This window comes from Pinus tabuliformis, chromosome 5_1 (genome assembly GCF_031772625.1).
Source record: "Pinus tabuliformis cultivar Carrire ecotype Pingquan chromosome 5_1, CPIR1, whole genome shotgun sequence".
Classification (NCBI taxonomy): domain Eukaryota; kingdom Viridiplantae; phylum Streptophyta; class Pinopsida; order Pinales; family Pinaceae; genus Pinus; species Pinus tabuliformis.
In genome coordinates this window covers 938,341,783-938,362,771 of record NC_142305.1, presented here as the reverse complement: position 1 = coordinate 938,362,771, position 20,989 = coordinate 938,341,783, and positions in this window count along the sequence as shown.

Below are 20,989 nucleotides of genomic sequence, written 5' to 3'. Positions count from 1 at the left end.
TATAAGAAGTCCCAATATTTAGAATATTAAAGGGAAGCAAGATCTCAGAACAAAATTTTTTCGTAACTTCCTATAAATAAATCTTACGATATCAAATATGCCCGATAGTGAATGGATTTTAATGTATGACATGGGAATATTGTATATTGGGCATTCAACTATCGGAGGTAATAAATCTCATAAGATTTTTATAAAATGGCTTCGATAGCTTTTGTTCCGATAAGAAAATAACAAGAGCACCTACATTTGTCTATAAAAATAAGCTTCCGAGGAAAGGAGTCTGAGATTTAATAAATATGAGAATAAATTGGGTATCAGAGATCTCAAAAACTATTTTGAAACTCAAATCAACTTAAAAGGCTTTGAGACCACAAGATTCCAGTGAAATAGGGGCCATTTCGTTCGCTAAGTGTAATGGACGTGATAATGGAAGAAAAGGAAATGTGGATCTCAGAGAAGTAAATGTCGATTTTTTTTTTAAATGCCTCTGCTACAGTATAAACCCAGGAATCCGATAAGCCAAAAAAATCTAAAATTTTGAGGAAAGATCTTGGAAAAATGAAAAGCATAGGATCAAGATTCCAAGATTCACCAATTAGAGGATCTAATTTACTTCGGAAGAAAGGAATATGACTAAAGGGGAACAATGTGAACAAGTGCGATGCAATGGTTCAACTCAACTTGACAATTATAAGATTCATAATGGGAAGAGATAAATCATGGATAAGATTATTTTATGACTTGCTGCAAGATTTTGGAGCAAAATTCCTTTGCTTATGAGCCTTCTTTTTAAAATACGAGAATCTATAGACCCATGAAAAATCTGAACAAGGAGTGGCTAAGCGTTGAATTTCAGCTACATTAACGATTATTAGCTCATCTTGTGCATTTGTGAAGCAAGGAAATATGAACAAAAGCAACAATATAAAATACCAAGATTCTGATGAAAAAGAAAATACTTCCCTGAACATGTTGTGGATTGTAAAGGGATGACTGCTCGTTGAATTTGCATGTACACATCAAGTCTCCAAATCAAACTACTGAAGACTTGCAAAAAGAAGTAAAAGGGAAATAATAAATAGACTAATGAAAATAGAAAACTAGCAACAAATGAAGATGAACATATTTATGCATACTTGGAAGAGTCAAATTGTAAGTTTACCTCATGAATCTTCAAGTTCTCCCATGCATTTGCATAAGTTCAAAATCATCTTCTTATTCAATTTAAATTAACTACTAAGTAATGAGAAATTTGCATCTGTTTCCCATTTAAATTGAGGAAACTATGGTAAAAATGACCATAAGAAATGCTTGTGAATTTAGGGAAAATTGGTATGCTCAGCTGTAATGATTCTTTGAAATTTCATCATTCATGATTTTGTTTGAGAAAAGAAATTTTAATCTTATGATGAAAATTTGTGAAGAGGGATAATCAAGAGCATCACACATGTGTATGATCCAAAGCGCTCTAAGCCACTTTTGCCAAAAATGAAATGGATAATAGAGGAAACATTTGAGCCCATTACTTGTTTATTAAAAATTAACAAATTAAACTGAAAAATAAAATAAAGATGAACTAAGAAACAAAATTAATCCTATTACTATTGTAACTAATTGAGAGAGCATATGACTAAGTATAGTCATACTTCCAGTGAAGCCATTCTCTCAGTTTTAATTCTGTACATATGAAAATGTCAAAAATCAGTAACAAAAATAAAACTACAACTAAATCATTAAAATAAAAACTCAACCTACTATTTACATCTAAACTTAACAAAATAAAATTATTTACATAAGCCTTACCTTGAAATTCCTTCAAACATCTTCCTACAGGATCATAAAATTTAGGATGTATTTCAATCGATGCTTGAAAGAGGTTCAGGGGAAGAGGAAACAATAGGCCAACATTGAATGATATGTCTTTAACTATCATAGGTTATTGTAAGAAAACAATTTTATGCACAAAAGAAAGTGCATGATTAGAAATCTTCTTTTTGATGAAACATGGATAACAATGTAGAAGATTTCAAAAGGTATTACATGGATGGTGAGAATACAATAGTGGGCTTTTGAATGTCAACATTTGTGAAAAATTAATTTGAAAATCAGAAACAAATTGGCCACACATAATCATCAAATAAAATATCAAAATAAGAAGTAGCCAATGTTCATGATTGAAATTCTAAAATCAATTTTCATATATGCTGATTAACACACTTGATGAGAGACTAGAGTTTTGATACTCAAAATGCCAGCACAATATGCCCAGAAAATCAAAAATAAAATTTGAAAAAGAAAGAAACTGAAATGGGGGAAAATGAGAGAAAGGGAAACTATAATGTACATTTATGTTACAGATAATAGTACAACATAGTGGGATTTTGTTTGTAAATATTTCATTTCCACAAGTGATTATAAAATTAAAGTCATTTTTGTCTTCGTTCACTTGCAGAGATGGGAGAATTTCAAGATTATGATCACAAAAAGGTATGTCATCATCGTAGGAGTCATAAATTGGGGCAGATTCATGATTGTTGAAATCATCATGATGATCGAATGATGAAGAATTAATTGAAACATTTAAACTAACATCCTTTCCCTCTTCAAAAACATATTCACTTAAAGAATGAGAGTCAATTAAAACAATTTTTGAAGAAGAAGAATAACAAGGTTCAATGTTTTCATCATCATGAATAATTTCGTTAGTATCTTCTTTTCCTAAATCAGAATTAGATAGGGAATCATATGCATAGAATTTTCAGAATTGTAAACAATTAAATTTTCTCTATTCCTATCAAAACTTACTGATAATTCATAAATGATAACTCCTTCATCTTTTGAACTATTATCAATGCCAAAAAGAGCAGTTGCATTATCATTTAATGAATTATCAAACAAATTAGGATACAAAGAAAAGTGAGAATTTGAATTTACAAACCTATAAATTTCTCTGTTAGAAGAATGTTGCTTGTTCCCCAAAATGTGCACTTTTGAATCTTCTCGATTTGCATGATGGAAAAGTTCGGGATGTTGATGTACGTCCCCATCGCTAGAAGAATTGGATTTTCCAACGCTTGGAAGAATATCAAGAGGAAAATATTGATTTCTTCTCATCACTGATTGTAATTGTTCATTCTCAGCAGCATTATTAATTTGGGCAAAGTATTTTTTCTCCTGAAATTATTCATTGGCAATTCTAGCTTCTAGAAGAGGATCATTATTAATGGTTTCAGCAATAGATTCTTCAACAGAAATACATGAATTTTCTGATTCTTGATAAGGAATACAAGGGAGAGATATCAAATGTTAAACCAACCCATTAATTGAGATTGAGGAGGAAAATCTTTGGATTGAAATTGCATTAAAATTAATTTAAATCTAATTATGAAATCGTCTAAAGATTCACCTTCCATCCTACGCAATTCTTCCAACTGGTCACACACCTTTTCGTAGTCGTATTGTTGAAAAACATGAAGGAAAAATTGCGAAAACTCGTCCCAACTATGTACAGAGGCAATTGGAAGAGATAAACACCAGTCTTTGGCGTTTCTTGTCAAAGTAAGAATGAATATACTACAAATATTATCTTCATCAATATTGAAATTATTGGAACTTAAAATAAACTAAAGGAGATGATCAAAATCAGAAGTCTTACCATTATATTTTACTTGAGACAAGGTCTGAATTGCTTTTACTCGAGTAGTAGTCAAACGAGGCCCAATAAAACAACTCCAAGGAGGCCTTTCACATGGAGCCATAGTAATAAGATAAATTTGTAAAGTATAAAATATTCAAAGAAAAGGATTTACTATGGCCCTCATTCTAGCGCCAAAAAAGTTTATGGCTAAAAATGACCATTCAACATTATGAGGGAAACCCCCTGGTCAGGAACCTAAAGCAGCTCCTTTTCTGTTTGGAATGGTGGTTCCAACTGGTTAAACTAGGTCCAGTTACCTTCTCTTTATCTCTAATGGCTTAAAGTATGTCTTTTACTTACCAATAGAAAAGAAACACCAGATCAACCCTCTTGTTAAGATCAGGTAAGAAAGTGATCCTAAAGTTGTTCTAGGTCTTAGCCAAACCACAACTAAAATTTGCCTCTTTGATAAGAGAACTTTTAGAAATGTAATGATTAATTTAAATGAAAACTTATACTAGAATGTAAGTAAAATTAAAGAAATTCTAAGCCTATCTTGATTAGGAAGATGTAGATCTAACCCAACCGAGAGCAAAGTAATTAAATGATTGGGATTTCAACATGCCTGGTTTTAGGTGAATATCTAGCTAATGAAATAGTTCTACCAGCTAATATTATAATTACCAAAACATGTTTTGTTCAGAGACCTATTAGCATTTAATGATTAACCAATCACATTAGGAAATAATTCACTTAATGTCAATGGTAATTAAATCGAATTTAGATAACATATTTCTAAGTAAATAGTTACTCATAAATTTGATTTGAACTTAAGAGAAAAAAGATAAAATTAACAATAGATCTAAGAATCTAATGAACTAGATAGCTAACTCAAAAGGCCTTCATCTTCACATTAAACAATAGTGCTCAACATGAAAAAACATTTTATATGGTTATGTCATTAAAGGATGAAATTTGCATTAAAAATAGTAGCATTTAAAATACAAACTAATTAAAACCCGGCTATTTCTATGTTCCTTGAATTGATCTCCAACAATCTTTCTCAAATCATAAACCTCGCTATTAAAAGAAAGAACTACTATAGTGCAAGCTCTTCTCCCAATACAAAGTCTAGAATTGAAAAAGACAAATCCCAATAACTCAAATCTAAATTTTATCCTCTCATCTACAACGAAAAATACCTTAAAATATTGCTTCAAAATTCCCTCAGTGCAGAGAAGGGGAACCCCTCCTCATCTCCATTCTACAAACCACTCTTTATAATTAAAAAACGAATTCCAAATAGGAGAGTTGTTGAAGAACAAATCTGCTCCAAAAAATTTCATTGGTCAAAATTCTTTTTCTCTTTTTGTTGGTCCTTTTCCATTGCTCCAAATATTCTCTTCCTGATCTTCCCAACTGCTCTCCTGCCAACAACCAATCAAAAGTAAATTAAATTGAAAATCAAAATCAGAAATGCCAAATCTGGGAAAACCAATCATCTCCAATCAAATTTTAATTAATTAAATAAATAAAAAGAAATATGTGCTTTTCATTGATCCTTGTAAAGATTTTATCGGTCAAAGAGAACATAATGGAATGGATTTTTAATCAACAGAGGCTTTGAGAAAATGAAAATGCAAAAATTAAACTTAGAAAATTAGTTTTAGTTACAAATTCGAAGCTTAATTTTCTGCTAAATTTTAGACTCATTTAATGACCAAATTTGATCATGCAACCACTTCATAAATATTTTCCATAATTTTATCTATCTAACGAACCATCTTGGGCCTCATTTGGCCAAGTAAAATTCAACTTATGAGCTTCCAAAATTGAAGTGTCCAAAATACCAAAATTCTGAAAATATTTCTACGTGAACGAAAATTAAGAAATTTTAATTTATTGTACAATTATTAGTTAATTACAATTATAAAATTAATTAAAAACTTAAACAAATTATAAATTAATTTAATTATAAATTTATAAAAAATAAACTATTAAATTAAATTATTACTTATTATTACAAATTATAAAAATTAAATTAATTAATATTAAAAATATAATGTGACACGTTGCAAGTAATGAGTGGCCATTGGTTGCAACAAATGGTCCATGAGTGGCTTTTTTGGTCCCAACGAATGGGCCATGATGGATAAGTGGGAGGCTTTATTTTATATATGAGATGGAGGTATTAAAGAGGAGCTCTTTTATTAAACCCACACAACATCACTTATAACAGTGTTCCAAACATAAATAGTTAACCCTTTACACCTTAGATGGATATTGGAGGTTCGTTGAATTAAAGTTACAATATAATTATCCTCCAAGGTCCTGATACATGAGAGAGTATGGGTATCGACATTTTGAAATATGAGAGGTTTCTTTTTAGGGAACTCTGATATTTCAAAGTCCCGATATTTATATGCCAATTTTAATATGAAAAATCGATAAACCCAATACATCATTTTTTATATGAACCATTAGAGTGTTTAGTACATCATAGGTTTTATGAAAGAGTCTCGAGGTCTCAAGGTGACATTAGAGAGTTCAATAATATCGAGCATCGAAGATATGGAATATCGTGAGTTTATTTTTTTTAAGGAGCCCTGAGGTGTTTGTATATGGGAGGAAGGATATTGAGGCTTTTTTAATTGAAGTTACGATAAAAAGATATTCCAAGGTTCCGGTGACATATGCCAAGAGAGGAGTTATGTATGAGAGGTATGGTTGGAGTAAGAGGTATAAGGTGAAGTGGAGTCCAGGTAGGGTGGGACCTACCATTAAGCTAAAATTGCTTGGTAAATTTAAAATTTGACAAATGAATTACAACTACTTTGCAATTTTGAGATTTGATATCTCGTAATTTCTTTTAAAATTGGGAATTGGAATAAACTTCTAAAATCCTAAAAACACATCATTTTAATTGTTTTACAATTTGGTTGTAGTGATTTTGTAGGGTTATTGGTGAAAAATAAATTAATTAGTAAAAATTAATAAAAATCAATATTTACAAATAATTTACAAAAATTAAAACAATATACATTTTTTTACATTTTTTAGCCTTGGCGGTAAAAATTATCGAACTTTGGTGAAGTGTCATTTGCAAACCACACATCCAAATGAGACAAAATGAGAACCGATGGAAATCTAGTGAAAATTCGAATGCAATGAAGCAATAAGAATGGAAATCCGATGAAAATGAAAATTTGGCAAAATTGTAAGACACCTAACCAAAAGAAAATATTAAAAAGAAATCTAGCCAAAATTTATGATAAGGGTACCCACTATTTGAAATAAATAAGTCAAAAATGGGAGGAGGGGGTTGATTTTTCATCTCAACAGTTGCCAAGTCAATCCCTCCTTTCAAGAACTTCTTTTTGAAGTTCCAAAGGTGCCACGTCGCTTTCCCTTAAGGCATCCTATGACTACAAGGGGAAAAATTAGGCATGATGATCGATACCACTGTCATCTCCTGAGTTTCCCACTATATTGAGACTAATGGTGTTGAGAATCAAGGAATCCACCTTGATGTTCGCCCCCTAGTAAATCTCCATGAGAAACCCAATATGGGGTCCTCCTTCACGACATTGTGAGCTTCAAGGCGAAAATATCAAAACATCTTCTAGCCCAAGTCATGGTAGGAGTGCTAACAGGTGGAATAAGGGGCATTGTCCCACCCCTCCCATGAAGTTCCATCTATCCTATACATCCCCATCACCCATGTGTGAGTTGTTTGGCCAAGCAGTGACCTATGCTTGCAACCACTATCATGCCATTAGTAACCACAATCGAATATCAAATAAAATCTTAAATCTGAGTGTCAATAGTATGAAATCGATCAAACCATAGGTCATTGACTCATCACATGTAGGTGCATCTAGGTGGTCACCACGCTCAATAATCATCAATAATATCTTCTCATATCATTAGTCATAATTACACATACTAAATTATCCTTATAATATAATCATCAACATAATTGCTAACTATAAGTAAGAAGCTAATCCTTAGAATATGTAACAAGACAATGTATGATGAATTTATTGACATGATTACACATTTTCATTAACAGGTTCATCATAGGCATCATCATAACCGAAATAACATCAAACTGATATATCACAATTACTATTATATCCACAAGGAATAATGTACAAGCCATCATGATAACATCAAGGTTGATTGACTAGAGTGAGGTACTACATTAATCCTAGTTTCAAGGATTGTTTATGATTCTAGTATGATTTTCCCTTCATTAATCTTTGGTAAAATAGTTTAAACTAGGATATTGTTTCCAATCACCTTCTTTAAGTAAGAAACATGGAACACTAGATGTACATGTGACGATGGAGGAAACTCCAAATTAAAATCCATACTTCCAATTCGCTATAACACCATTTAGGGTACATAGAAATTGGCAACCAGTTTATTGTCCCTCATTGTTGCTTGAGGGACATGTATTTGTATGTTGTAGTCTTAAAAGTACACAATCCCCCATTTCAAATTTCCTTTCATTGCAATGTTGATTTAATTGTTGTTTCATCCTATTTTATGTTGTAACCAAGTTATCTTTCAAGAGTTTGAGAACATCTCTTTAGTTATCTATGTACTCCTCCACTACTTGAACCTTTTATTTCCCTCTTAAGGTTGATTCGATGGTAGGAGGATGATATCCATAAATTTTCATAAATGGGGAAAATTTTGATGAAGTATGGATGGACTTATTGTACCACTATTATACTGAGGGAAGCCATTTGACCTATGTTACATAGAATTTTGTCACACCTCATGTTCACTTCCTGTTCCATATCCCGAAGTGCCAAAACATTGACTACTGTGCAACATATCCATCATGATATACAGTTCAAATCCTCCCTGAATAATTAAAGGAAAACTGCCCTAAATCCATTATGAAGAAGGTTGCCTAAAAACCTAATTTTTGGCATCAATGCATTTTTCTCCACTGCCTGCCCATGTTGATGGCAGGTTGCACAGTTATACACTAGCGCTTCCAGCACGATTTTTCATAAGAAAACTCACACTGAACCTCTTCTGGCAGGTTTTCCCAAATTGGAGGAGAAGCTTTGTGCACTATAACCTTAGAGAAACAATGAGCTGGATATTGATTGTTGTAGATATGGTCAAGCTCTCTCATTTGGACCTCTTGATATTATCATCATGGTATTTCCCCTTGAGATGTGTACCTTCTTCCATATTTTGTGGATCCCTAACTCCCTCTCCCTTCCTATAAATTCACTTCCTTCCCCAAATGGTTGGTCATTGATTGTTGCATCCCTATGCTGAGATTATGCTTACATGCTACCCATTCTAGCTTGGAGAAGGAGTGATTGAAGAGTCTTTTCTTGGACTTGGACATCCACCAAAAGGAGGTCTCAAACATCAATCCATAGGTTGTATGTTTCCCTTTTTATCTTATTAATATATACATCTAATGTTCACTTTCCATAATTGTGTAAATGTTTATTCTTTTAGCTTAATACTCCTTGATATATTAAGTAGTTTATGTTTGATGTATGCCATATATGCTCTTGTATCTTGCATATTACTTTGATCTTCCTTGCAAGTACTAGGACATGAAGAACAAGTAAGGAGCGAGACCTGGAGCGAAATATTGAAATCCATCTCCAAGGATCAAGTGATTAGCATCAGAGCGAGGTAGGTCTCTCCTTCTCTATGCATTTATCAAACATAAGCTAGGAAAGTGTATGTTAGTTTTTTTAGTTTGTTTCTAAACCCACTCATTGGGCTAGAGGGATCACCTTTTTCCGCAGAGGGGATTTTCCTTCACAACAAAATGGCGACTCCACTGGGGAATCTATAGCCTTTTCATCCTCCTTTCTCAACTAATCTCTTGATCAGTTTGACCAACCATCGTGTTCTCAGTTATTTTGGGTTTGTATAGGTCTGTGCAATCACTGATTACTATCTTAGAGTGCTCAGTCTGGAGGTGTTTGTGAAAGTATTTTTATTTTTTGCCTTATTCCTCTCCTAGCACGCTTTTTTCTCTGTCAGGCGCGCTTCCAGTGCGCTTTTTATTAAACAGTTGCATTGATCCCCTATTCAGCGCTAGTTTAGCCATAATAGTCGTGCTAATCCTGAGATTGGAAAAAAAAACTAGGGTTTCTCTGTTAAACTCCAGTGTATCTGAGTCCCTGGGGTACTTTTGTGTCCTTCATGATTGAATTTGTTGATGTTTTGAATGATTACCTCATTTTACTAGCAAATTATTACTTCTTTAAACTTTCAAGTGTTTGAGTGCAATTGGATTGATTTTAGGGTTTATAGGTCATTGGATTGTCACTTGCTGCTTGTGAGTGTCATTGAGTCTCTAGTTTGCTGAAAGATTAGATCTGTTCATCTGGTAAAATCACTTGAAACATTGATTTACATTGGTTTTGGTTTGTCTTGTGAAAAGTTGTTTTTCATTTGTACTGGGTCATCTTGCATTTGAAATCCATATTTGTCACTTATCAAGCATAGATTACATTGTTTGGTTTACAAACTGAAATGGTCATCCGAAAATCAAAGAGAACATCATATAGGTAAAGTGCATCTTAGTGAAGTAAAAGTCATTTTTTCTTTCAATAGATTGCATATTCATTAGTGAAAGTGAAGTTTAGTTTTTCTCTTGCATGTTGCATTTGGAAAAGTTAGTGGATGCATATTCTTTGATGTGTTCTCTTCTTTGATGCATTGATTGATTGAAATATCTCCCCTTACTAGTATAGAATTCATTCAAATGAAAGGTTTCCTTTTTCTCATATAGTTGCATTCTAGGATTCATGTGACATCGTTTGAGCCCAAAATTGAAACTTAATTCAAGAAAAACATTAAAATTTACTGAATTAACCTAAGGAGCATTTGGAACTTAATGCAAACATTTAGAGGTCTAGGCTAGAGATGTGTTATAGCATCTATAAACCTAGCAGTTGTCGTTAACTGCCTGCATTGTATCCCAGAGGTGAAATCTCATTCTAGTACAGAAGTATATCGAAGGTTCTGCAGTACTCTCGGGTATATCAGAGGCACTCCCATATGGCAAGTATATTGGAAAGCTATCATTGAATGGTTATGCATTAGACAATGTTAACACAGACTTGTGTTCCTTGTACCATCATGTATATATTGGGAAACCCCACTAGGTTTCATTCCTTTAGCCACAGGTAGCTGAGCCAGTCACCTTGTAAACGTGATACACCAAACACAACATTCAGGGAGATTGGTCGTCGTACGTTAAGTCCTTGGTTTTAGCTAAGGTGTATATAGCGATTCACAGATACTTGGTAAACCCTCTTTCATAACTTACCCCTTTTTTTATTTTGTTTTGTAAATTTCTAAAATCAATTAATTGACCATGGAAAAACATTCATCCTATGGAAAAAATCCTTAGTAGATATTAGGTTGATACCAATGGCAACATTTCCCAAGTCTACCAACCAAGGAAATCCCCCTAATGGGAATCCTAGTCCTTTTCCTTCTTTTGGAAATGTTGGTGCTCCCTATATGGCAACATTGTCCCTTCCTGGATTAACCATTGGTTTTCTAGTTTGGTTGTTTTTGGCCACGGTGATTCCAAGCGTCCAAACTACTTTTCAACCAAGTTCTCCTCTACCTTAACAACATCAACATCATGTTGATCCTAAAGTTGACCCCTCACCTTCTTCGCTTGTTTCTTCACCCTGTTCTTCCTCTTCGCTTGGTGAAAGTATGGATTCTAGTAACCAAGAAGTTAAGAAGAAGAATAAGCCAAATAAGCAAGGGGGCAACCAAACAACTATTGTTACTGATGCAACTGATGTAGAAAAATCTTCCAATCAACCCAAAAAAGTGAAATTACCTTGCATGCTATGTAAAGGTGGTCACCTTCTTAGGAATTGTCCCGGTATAGCTAAGGTCTTAGAAGTGTGGTCCATAGGTTCACATCAACCTTTGTCATCAACCTCTGGAGATCATGCTGGTGACAAACCCTCAACTAGTAACAGTAAAGCTCATGGGAAAAAGGGAAAAGTCAAATTTCCCTATAAGTTGTGTGAAGGTAATCATCCCATTCACCTTTTTCCTCTTATGGATGAAGCTTCCAAAGAGTTGGAAAACCTTACTGCTTCCCAGCCTCGTCTTCTGGCTGGTTATCGAAAGATTTCCCTTGATCCTCCACTAGTTGATCCAGTGGTTGATAAAAACTCAACCTTGGTCAACCCCGATCTCTCCAAAAGTGAGTCTCGTGAGTCCATTCTCAACCAACCATTGGTTGAGAAAACGGTAGACTTGGCTCCACCTTCAGTTAACCGTACCTTTCTAGTAGAGAGTGAACCTTGTACTGCTCAGGTTCTTTTAGTTTCTTCAGTTTCAAATGAACTAGAGGGAAATCTTCTTATTCCTGAGGTGCATGAGAGTAGTTCTCATGTTCCCATAGCGCAAGAGGGCATCTCTCACATTCCTAATACACCCACTCCAAGTATTTTAGTCACTTATTTTGATTGGAGTCGACTAGCAGGATATAGTATTCCATCTTATGTGCATTTTCAGATTACAGTACAAGCTTATAAATGGTTGTACAGAGCACAGTCATAGACGAGGGCGCATCTGTTAGTATTATGTCCTCAATTGCTTGGCAGGCTTTAGGTTCTTTGCAACTTGTCCCCATCACCCATAATCTGTTAGCTTTTAACAAAGGAACCAGTCAACTGTTAGGGATCCTTCCTAAGTTACCTATTACTTTGGGAGGAAAGAATGTCTATATAGACGTGATGGTTTTCCAAGTCCCTTTAGATTTTAATCTACTCCTTATTCATGACTATTTTTATGTCAAGGGATCTCTTGTCTCTTCTCTCTTTCATTTGATGTGTTTCCTGTATGAAGGAAGAATTGTGATCATTGATCAACGTACATTCATTGTTCCTGAATAAACCCCCAATCAACCATCATCCCTAAATATTTCTTATGTTCAAGAGGTATCACCCCCACCACAGGTTAATTACGTGGCCACCTGTTCCATGCCCACATCTACTGATGATCTAGTAGGTGATGTAGTACGCCATGTACTAGGGGCATTGGAGCCCAATTTTTCCATTGGATCCCTAGACATGTATTCCTTCTAGAGTGTTGTTCTCCCATCTGATGAGAACCTCTTGGAAGCCATGGCCTCTTTTGGTCTGTGATCAAAGGTGTTGGAGCAGAGTTCCTTGTCTTGTGTCAAGCTTGTTAAAAAATGAAACAAGGGCCATGAGGATAGTTCTTTTACTATGTCAACCTCATTAAAAAATGAAATAAGTTCCCATGAGAAGATTTATTTCCTGTGTCAATCTCGGTAAAAAATGAAACAAGGTCCTCATGAGCATGGTTCTTTTCCTGTGTCAATCTCATTAAAAAATGAAACAAATCACCTTCCAATTCGAGTCTTTGATTAGATCTCGTAAAATCCGAGTCGAGCCTTTCACTTGATCTCGTAAGTGAACCTTAATTCCATCCACATGTTAGTAACTAGTAGTTTTCTTAAGTGAATGAAATGAAGCTTGGGGGCATGTACCTTGAATTGAGTCATTATGATGAGTGCATGCAAACTTATCTCAAGCATAGTTTATCTTTGTTTCAAGCTTGTGTAAAAAATGAAACCAAATCCAAGCATAGTTTCTCATGTTTCAAGCTTGTGAAAAAATGAAACCATCTTCAAGTATAATCAAGCATAGTTTCTCATGTTTCAATCTTGTGTAAAAATGAAACCATTCCCACTTTACCTCTTGTGATTTCCATCTTTATCAGTCTGTTTTTTGGATAAGCCTTGGTTTTTTCATTCCATCGTCACCATCTCATTGGCCAATCATATGATTTCACTTGGTTGTTTTACCCTTGCCCGGGGAACCTCTGTAATGAGTGGTCTTATTAGCCATCTTATTGACCTTTACATGTGTAGAGAAATTCCATCATGACTGAAACCCGTTGCTATCCTTTTATACCACTCATTCTTCTAGGTGGATTCATCTTTAAGCTCTTTTCTGACTCTTAAAAAATGAAAAGATTTTTGAGTATTTGTCATTTCGAACTCGTTAAAATAAATGAAATGACATATACTCTGTACAAGTTTAACACTTTTCCAGACTGAGATAGACTATTGTACGAAAAAGGAATACCTTAGTCGAACATGGCTAAGAGGTTCTCTTGGATATTGTTTTCTACCTTTTCGGGTTCAAGAGACAATTTACAAAAAGGGACCTTTGGATTTTTCTTTTCCGCTTCTTTTTCAAACTCTCTAAACATGAAAAATATGTTGAGTTTCACCTTCGTCGAACTCGTAAAACATAAATGACGTTGGACTTTTCACCATGACGAGACCGAGTTTCTCCTTCCTAGGGCTCGTAAAAATTACTAAGATGGATTCATCTGAAACATGAACTTATATGGCAAGCATATGTTATCCCCTTCAAGATTACAATAAAAAATATATGGGGTACTCGCCAAAAATGGTGGGGGGAAAGTGAAAGCGATCATCTCTTGTATTCTGTAAGAGTGGCATGTCACTCTTGAACATGACACTCATCTATTGCTTGTGTTGGGTTTGGGACAACCTCACTTGGTCAATTGCCTTCCTGGGTTTGGGAAATCCATTTTGCCTCTCATCGGATTATACCATCTTTTCATCATGACCTTTGATCCTATGTTGAGTCAAATGATACCAAACTCTGGATTCGTGTCACTGATATGTTCAAGAGAAGTCTTATCTATAGTTCTTTACCTCCTATACATTGTGTGACTTTCTACCACAGTCCGGAATCACACATCTACTCTACTATATCCCTTTGTTTCATGTCGATGATGTGGGACTCATTATGGCCCTCCTTCAATGGATCACTTCCTATCAACTTCAGCTCATTATCTAGGAAGATGATATAGAAACTCTCTTCCAGTACCTTAGAGCTTGCATGCCTCAATGGCAAGTTCTTCGTATTCGACGATTGGTTTACATGATTGACCTTCGATCGGATGATTCCATGGATATTTGACTTCAACTTCATTATTCACTTTCGTGGATTGTGTTGATTGTACCTTGAGAGCCATTTTCATTATTGGTGGTTTCTCTCGTTCCCGTTAACAATTTACATCATTGACCAGTAATCATGTGGTTTTCTATAATGCTCGCCTTCGACACATCTATTCACATGTTAAAATTCATACATTGATCGGGTCGAGACAAAGCGGAATACCCTTGATTTTTTCTGATAAAGTCCAGGTTGTTTGGAGTTATGAGTTATTCATGATTGTACACATGTTTCCTCTGGATGAATGGTTGTGATCATACCGTTGGTCCATACTCATGATCCTTTTTTCTGGTGGCTGTGACCATACTGATAATCTTTGCACATGATCCCTCCTATTCAGATCGTTGTGTCCATACCGCGGATTCATGTATTATTATATGCCTATTCATGTATCATTAGGCATGATCATCAGATATGTCAGATATGCATATGTATATGTATATGCTTGATTTATGACCTCCTGACTGTGTTATTCTCGTCCTTGCACTAACTTGTAAAGTATCTCAACCATCACTCCCTATTCTACCTTGATGCTTTAGGGGGAATTTTTTACACACTATTTTGTCACACCTCGTGTTCAATTCCTATTATGTTTCCCAAAGTGCCAAAACATTTACTAATGTTCAGCATATCCATCATGATATACAAACCAAAGCCTCCCAGAAGAATCAAAGGAAATTTCCCTAAATCCATTATGAAGAAGGTTTCCTAAAAAACTAATTTTTGGCATCAGCGCATTTTTCTCCACTACTTGCCCATGCTGATGGAAGGTTGCACAGTTATACATTAGCGCTACTAGCACGGGTTTTCATAGAAAACCTCCGTTGAACCTCTTTTGGCAGGTTTTTCAAAACTAGAGGAGTATCTTAGTACACTAGAACCTTCGAGAAACAATGAGCTGGATATTTGTAGTTGTTGAAATGTTCAAGCTCTCCCATTTAGACGTCTTAATCTTATCATCACAGGCTTTCCCCTTGATATGTGGACCTTCCCCCCTCTTTTTTGGATCCCTAACTCCCTCTCCCTTCCTATAGATTCACTCCCTTCCATCCCCAAATGGTTGGTCATTGATTGTTTCATCCCTATGCTGAGATTATGCTTGCATGCTACCCATTCTAGCATGGAGAAGGAGTGCTTGAAGAGTCTTTGCTTGGACTTGGACATCCACCAAAAGGAGGTTTCCAACATCAAGGCATAGGTTGTATGTTTCCCTTTTTAGCTTATTAATATATACATCTGATGTTCACTTTCCATAATTTTGTAAATGTTTATGCTTTTAGCTTAATAGTCCTTAATCTATTAAGTAGTTTATGTTTGATCTATGCCATATATGCTATTGTATCTTGCATAATACTTTGATCTTCCTTGTAGATACTCGAACGTGAAGAAAAAGGAGTAAGGTCTAGAGTGAAATATTCAAAGCCATTTCCAAGGATCAAGTGAGGTAGGTCTCTCCTTCTCTCTATGTTGGCTTGAAGGGGCCTGACCCAGGTTCAACGTTAGTTAGCCAAACAAATCCCTACACTATTGGTCCTTTCGGCATCAGCCCGTGGAGCACGGATTGAAGTCTCACCCGAAGCAGTATGGGGGGATGTTGGAACCAAGTTTCCACACCCTTGAGATGGATGTGATGTCGTTTTATTCTAGTTATAACTGCCTTCGCGCAGGGTGCTTAACCCTTTGTTCCACCCTTCAGTACCTTTGCAAAAGGGTACAATCCTCTCCGCGCAGCCCTAACCAGGGGCTGAAGTCCTTGTGTGTTGCTAGGGAAGCGAACTGCGATATCTTCCTAACTAGGCTAAGTGTCTTACTTGTCTTATTAACATATCTTAGTTAGCTTCGCATAAATGGATGTTCTTACTTGTGTTCGCTTAACCAATACATTTACATACATTCGTGCATCATATAAGAATTATAAGTGAAATTTATACCCAATATAACAGATGCATAAATAGGGAATAAAGACACAGAAATTGTAGAATACTTCTATTTATTGATAATTCCGAACAATTACAGACTCGACCCGCCCTGTGCACTTAGCTGCAGGGGTCCGCGCACTCAGTTGCAGAGCCTCTACCTACGCTACGGCCCAATACTTAGACTTCTACTTCAGAGCTATCTCTCATACAACATATCTTGCTTGATTCATTCCATTGTTCAATTAATGCCTCTAACTACTTAGAGCTTAGCCCTATTTATACAATCCCATGGTCCGCGGACCATGGGTAGATCTTCTATAGTTGACATTAGATTTCCAAAATAAGGGCGGACAACCTTATGACTCTTTAACATCTACGCGCTCTACGACCACAAAATGCGGAGTCTTTACATTTGGGTTACAAAATTGGACCAAAATATGGCTTTTAGCCCCAAAAATACCCTTGGGGGATCCTGCACCCAACAAGACCCCAACAAAAACATGGTGACTTGCCCTCGAGTCCCTCTGCAGGTGCGAAGATCTTAACACGAAGACCTCCCAGCTCTGTTTGGATCACCGCAACGTCAGCAATGCATTGAGCAACCGCCTGCTGGACTTCTTCCACTCGTCGTTCAGTGACTGCTGCTGAACTGCTTCTCTGAATCTTCTACTGAGCTGCCTGTAGTTTTGCGAGCTTCCCTTCAGTGGAGGCTGTGATTGCGTAAGCCTCGTCTATCCATGGCTGTAGGCGCACTTTTCATATTGATTCTCTATGCCGAGCGACATCCACCTGTTCCTTGAGTGCCTTTGCCTCCTACATCAATGTGAGCCTCTGTGTAAGGGTAATCGTTTGCGTGGTTCCTTTTACCTCATCATATTTTTGTTGTAGCTCACGCGCCTCTGTCTCTAGGCACTCTACATTCGAGTCCTCCTGCAGGGTGGTTAGGACCTCGAATGATTGTTCAAATAGCTGAATGCAGTCTGCCACTGCACTTTCAACTGCCGTATTGTTGTTGTAACAATGGTGGTATCTTGTTCCCTGACTTTCGACGAATTTGAAGGTTTGGTCTTCAACTGCAATTCAACGATATGTAGGTTCAACTCCAGTTGAACCTTGGCCCTCTCTGCTCGAGCATCGGGCACCCATGTGGCTAATTTGTGGACGCGTGCCTCCACCGGTTCTTCTGCCTAAATGTCCAATTCTGGGACCATCTGGTAGGTTTCCTCTACTACCTGCATAATCTGCTTGTTCTGCTCCACTGCCTCATTGCGCTGCAGATCCAACTGCTCAATGTTGATGCGCTGCTCGCTCATCACCTGCAAAGCGCGATTCTCCCAGGCCCTGAGTTCCGGGGTAGCTCCATCCTGTAATAGGTAGAGCGTCTCTTGAGGGAGCGCAACCATGTTCAATCCTACCCCTTTCAAACTGCTAACCGTGGGAATGTCGGCCTCTTTGTCTATAGTAACTGCCCCATCTAGTAGCATTATCGTGTTGGTCACCCTTGTGCGCAACATCTCCTTGGTAGCTGAAGTGCCGATCGCGAGGCTGGTGGACACTGTGCCAACCTGTGGAGTGTGAAACTACAACTCCTGCAACTTTGTTCAGAGAGCCCCCAATACCAACTACTTGTAATTTTTAACCCTGTACAGAAATTACCTGCATACGAATTCTAAAAACACAGAAAATAAACAATACGAGATCATAACACATAAAACACATATACACAGAGATTTTCCCCTAGATCCCAAAACCAGGACTACCAGCTTGATTTTTCATTATTTTCCTGTCAATGTTGCAATACATATTTATACATGTCGAAGCATCCAATACCATGGACCAAAAACCATCACATCCAATACCATGGACCGAAAACCATCGCGTCCAATACCATGGACCGAAAAATATCGTGTCCAAAAAAACATGTATGAAAAAACCATAGGTGGGTTCGCCCAACCTAAAATAGGGTCCAAACCCAAAATTTTTGGGGGCGCTACCCCAGACCCCATAAAGTGGGGTTACGGGTGCCCTTCAAACCCCCTGTTAACTACATGGAAAGAATATAACACAACCCAACATTCTCCCACTTGTTGTTTTCTTTCCATAGGGGACCACAAGAGAGCTTAGTCATTTTTCCAGCCCTGAAATGCCCATACTCTCTCTACACCAAGAGAACTTCTCAGAGCTCACAGATTTTTTCAATGCATCTGCAATATTATTCAAAGTGTCCACCTTTATGAGCAACACCTTTTTGTCTTCTATCATATCCCTCACAAAGTGATATTGAACATCAATGTGCTTTGTCTTTGAATGATATGTGGGGTTCTTTGCCAAGAAAATTGCACTTTGGCTATCACAGTCTATCCTTATAGCTCCCTGTACTAACCCCATACTTGAACACAATCTCTGCAACCAAATTTCTTCCTTTCTTGCATGAGTGGCTGCCATGTATTCTGTCTCTGTAGTTGATAGTGCCACTCCAGATTGTTTCTTACTCATCCAACTGACTGCACCTCCAAATAGGTTAAACACATACCCACTTGTAGATCTTCTCTGATCTAGATCTCCAACCCAGTCTGCATCAACAAAGCCACGAATATCCAACACTCTGTCCAATCCTGGTCTTCCTTGGTAGCACAAACCATAATCACTAGTGCCATGCAAATACCTGAAAACCCGCTTCACTGCTATCCAATGCTCCTTTCCTGGTTTTGACATAAACTTGCTCAATACTCCCACTGCATCTACAGACCATTGCATACATCAGGCTATCGACTACACTTGCATATAGAACACGGAACATGTCCTCTTCCTCTTCTTGTGTCTTGGGACACTGTTCAACAAATAACCTCACACCCACAGGAATAGGAACCTTCACCAATTTACTGTCCTGCATATGAAACCTCTGCAGTATTGTCTCGACATACTTCCTCTGGTTTAACCAGAGCTTCCTCTTTGCCCGATCTCTTTTATTTTCCATGCCCAAAATATAGTTTGCAGCACCAAGATCTTTCATGTTGAATTTGGAGGACAATTGGGTCTTCAAATCCTGGATAATTTCTTTGTCATTTCCAACCAACAACATATCATCCACATACAAGACCAGATAAATAAAACGGTCACCAATTAATTTAAAATACACACAGTGATCTGCTTTGCTTCTAGTGAAGCCAAGTCCCCGTATAAACGTATCAAATTTCTGATACCACATCCTTGGTGACTGTTTTAACCCATACAGAGACTTCTTTAACTTGCATACTAGTTCTTTCTTACCCTTCACTGCAAAGCCTTCAGGTTGCTTCATGTAGATTTCCTCTTCCAGATCCCTGTGAAGAAATGCTTTCTTCACATCCATCTGTTCTACCTCAAAATCAAAAGCAGTGGCAACAGTAAAAGTAATCTAATAGAAGTTACCTTGACAACAGGAGAAAAAATATCACCAAAATCAATTCCCAGCACCTGGGAATAACATTTTTCTACCAACCGAGCTTTGTATTTCTCCACTTTTCCTTCTACATTACTCTTCTTTTTGAACACCCATTTGTTGCCAATGGGTCTCCTTCCAGCCAGCAACTCCACCAGATCCCAAGCCTCATTTTTGTGCAAAGATGCCATTTCATCAACCATGGCCTCTTTCTAGAGTTTTCCATCCTCTGAATCTGTTGCTTCCTTCACAGTTCTGGGATCATCATTAGCGATAGATAAAGCAAAATTTGAATAGAAAGCAGATGGACTATACCTTTCAGGCTGCCTTCTTTCTCGAATTGATCTTCTCACAACTGGAGTTTGTGGCTCTTCATCTTCTGATTCCTCCTCTGTTGTAGAGTCTAATTCTTCCTCCTTTAGCTAAAACTCTATCTTCTCAGGTTCCTTTCGTTGGACTTCATGTTTAATAACATCTTTCACCTCTCTGAACACCACATCTCGGCTGTACACAACCTTCTGTGTGACTGGGTTCCAAAGCTTATAACTCTTTAAACCATCCTTATACCCAATAAAGATGCACTTTTCAGTTTTACTATCCAACTTGATTCGTTTCTCCTTTGGAACATGTACGTATGCATCACATCCAAATACCCTCAGATGTGAAAGAGAGGGTTTCTTACCAGTCCATACCTCTTGTGGAGTCTTATCCTCCAATGCTAATGAAGGTGACCTGTTGACCAGGTAACATGTAGTATCCACCGCCTCTGCCCAAAATTCCTGTCCTAACCCGGCACCACTGAACATGCTTCTTGCCCTTTCCATTAATGTTTTATTCATTCTTTCTACAACTCCATTTTGCTGAGGTGTATATGGAGTAGTTTTCTACTGTGATATACCACACTTCTTACATAATTATTCAAATTCCTTGCTTCAAAACTCTCCACCATTATCTGTCC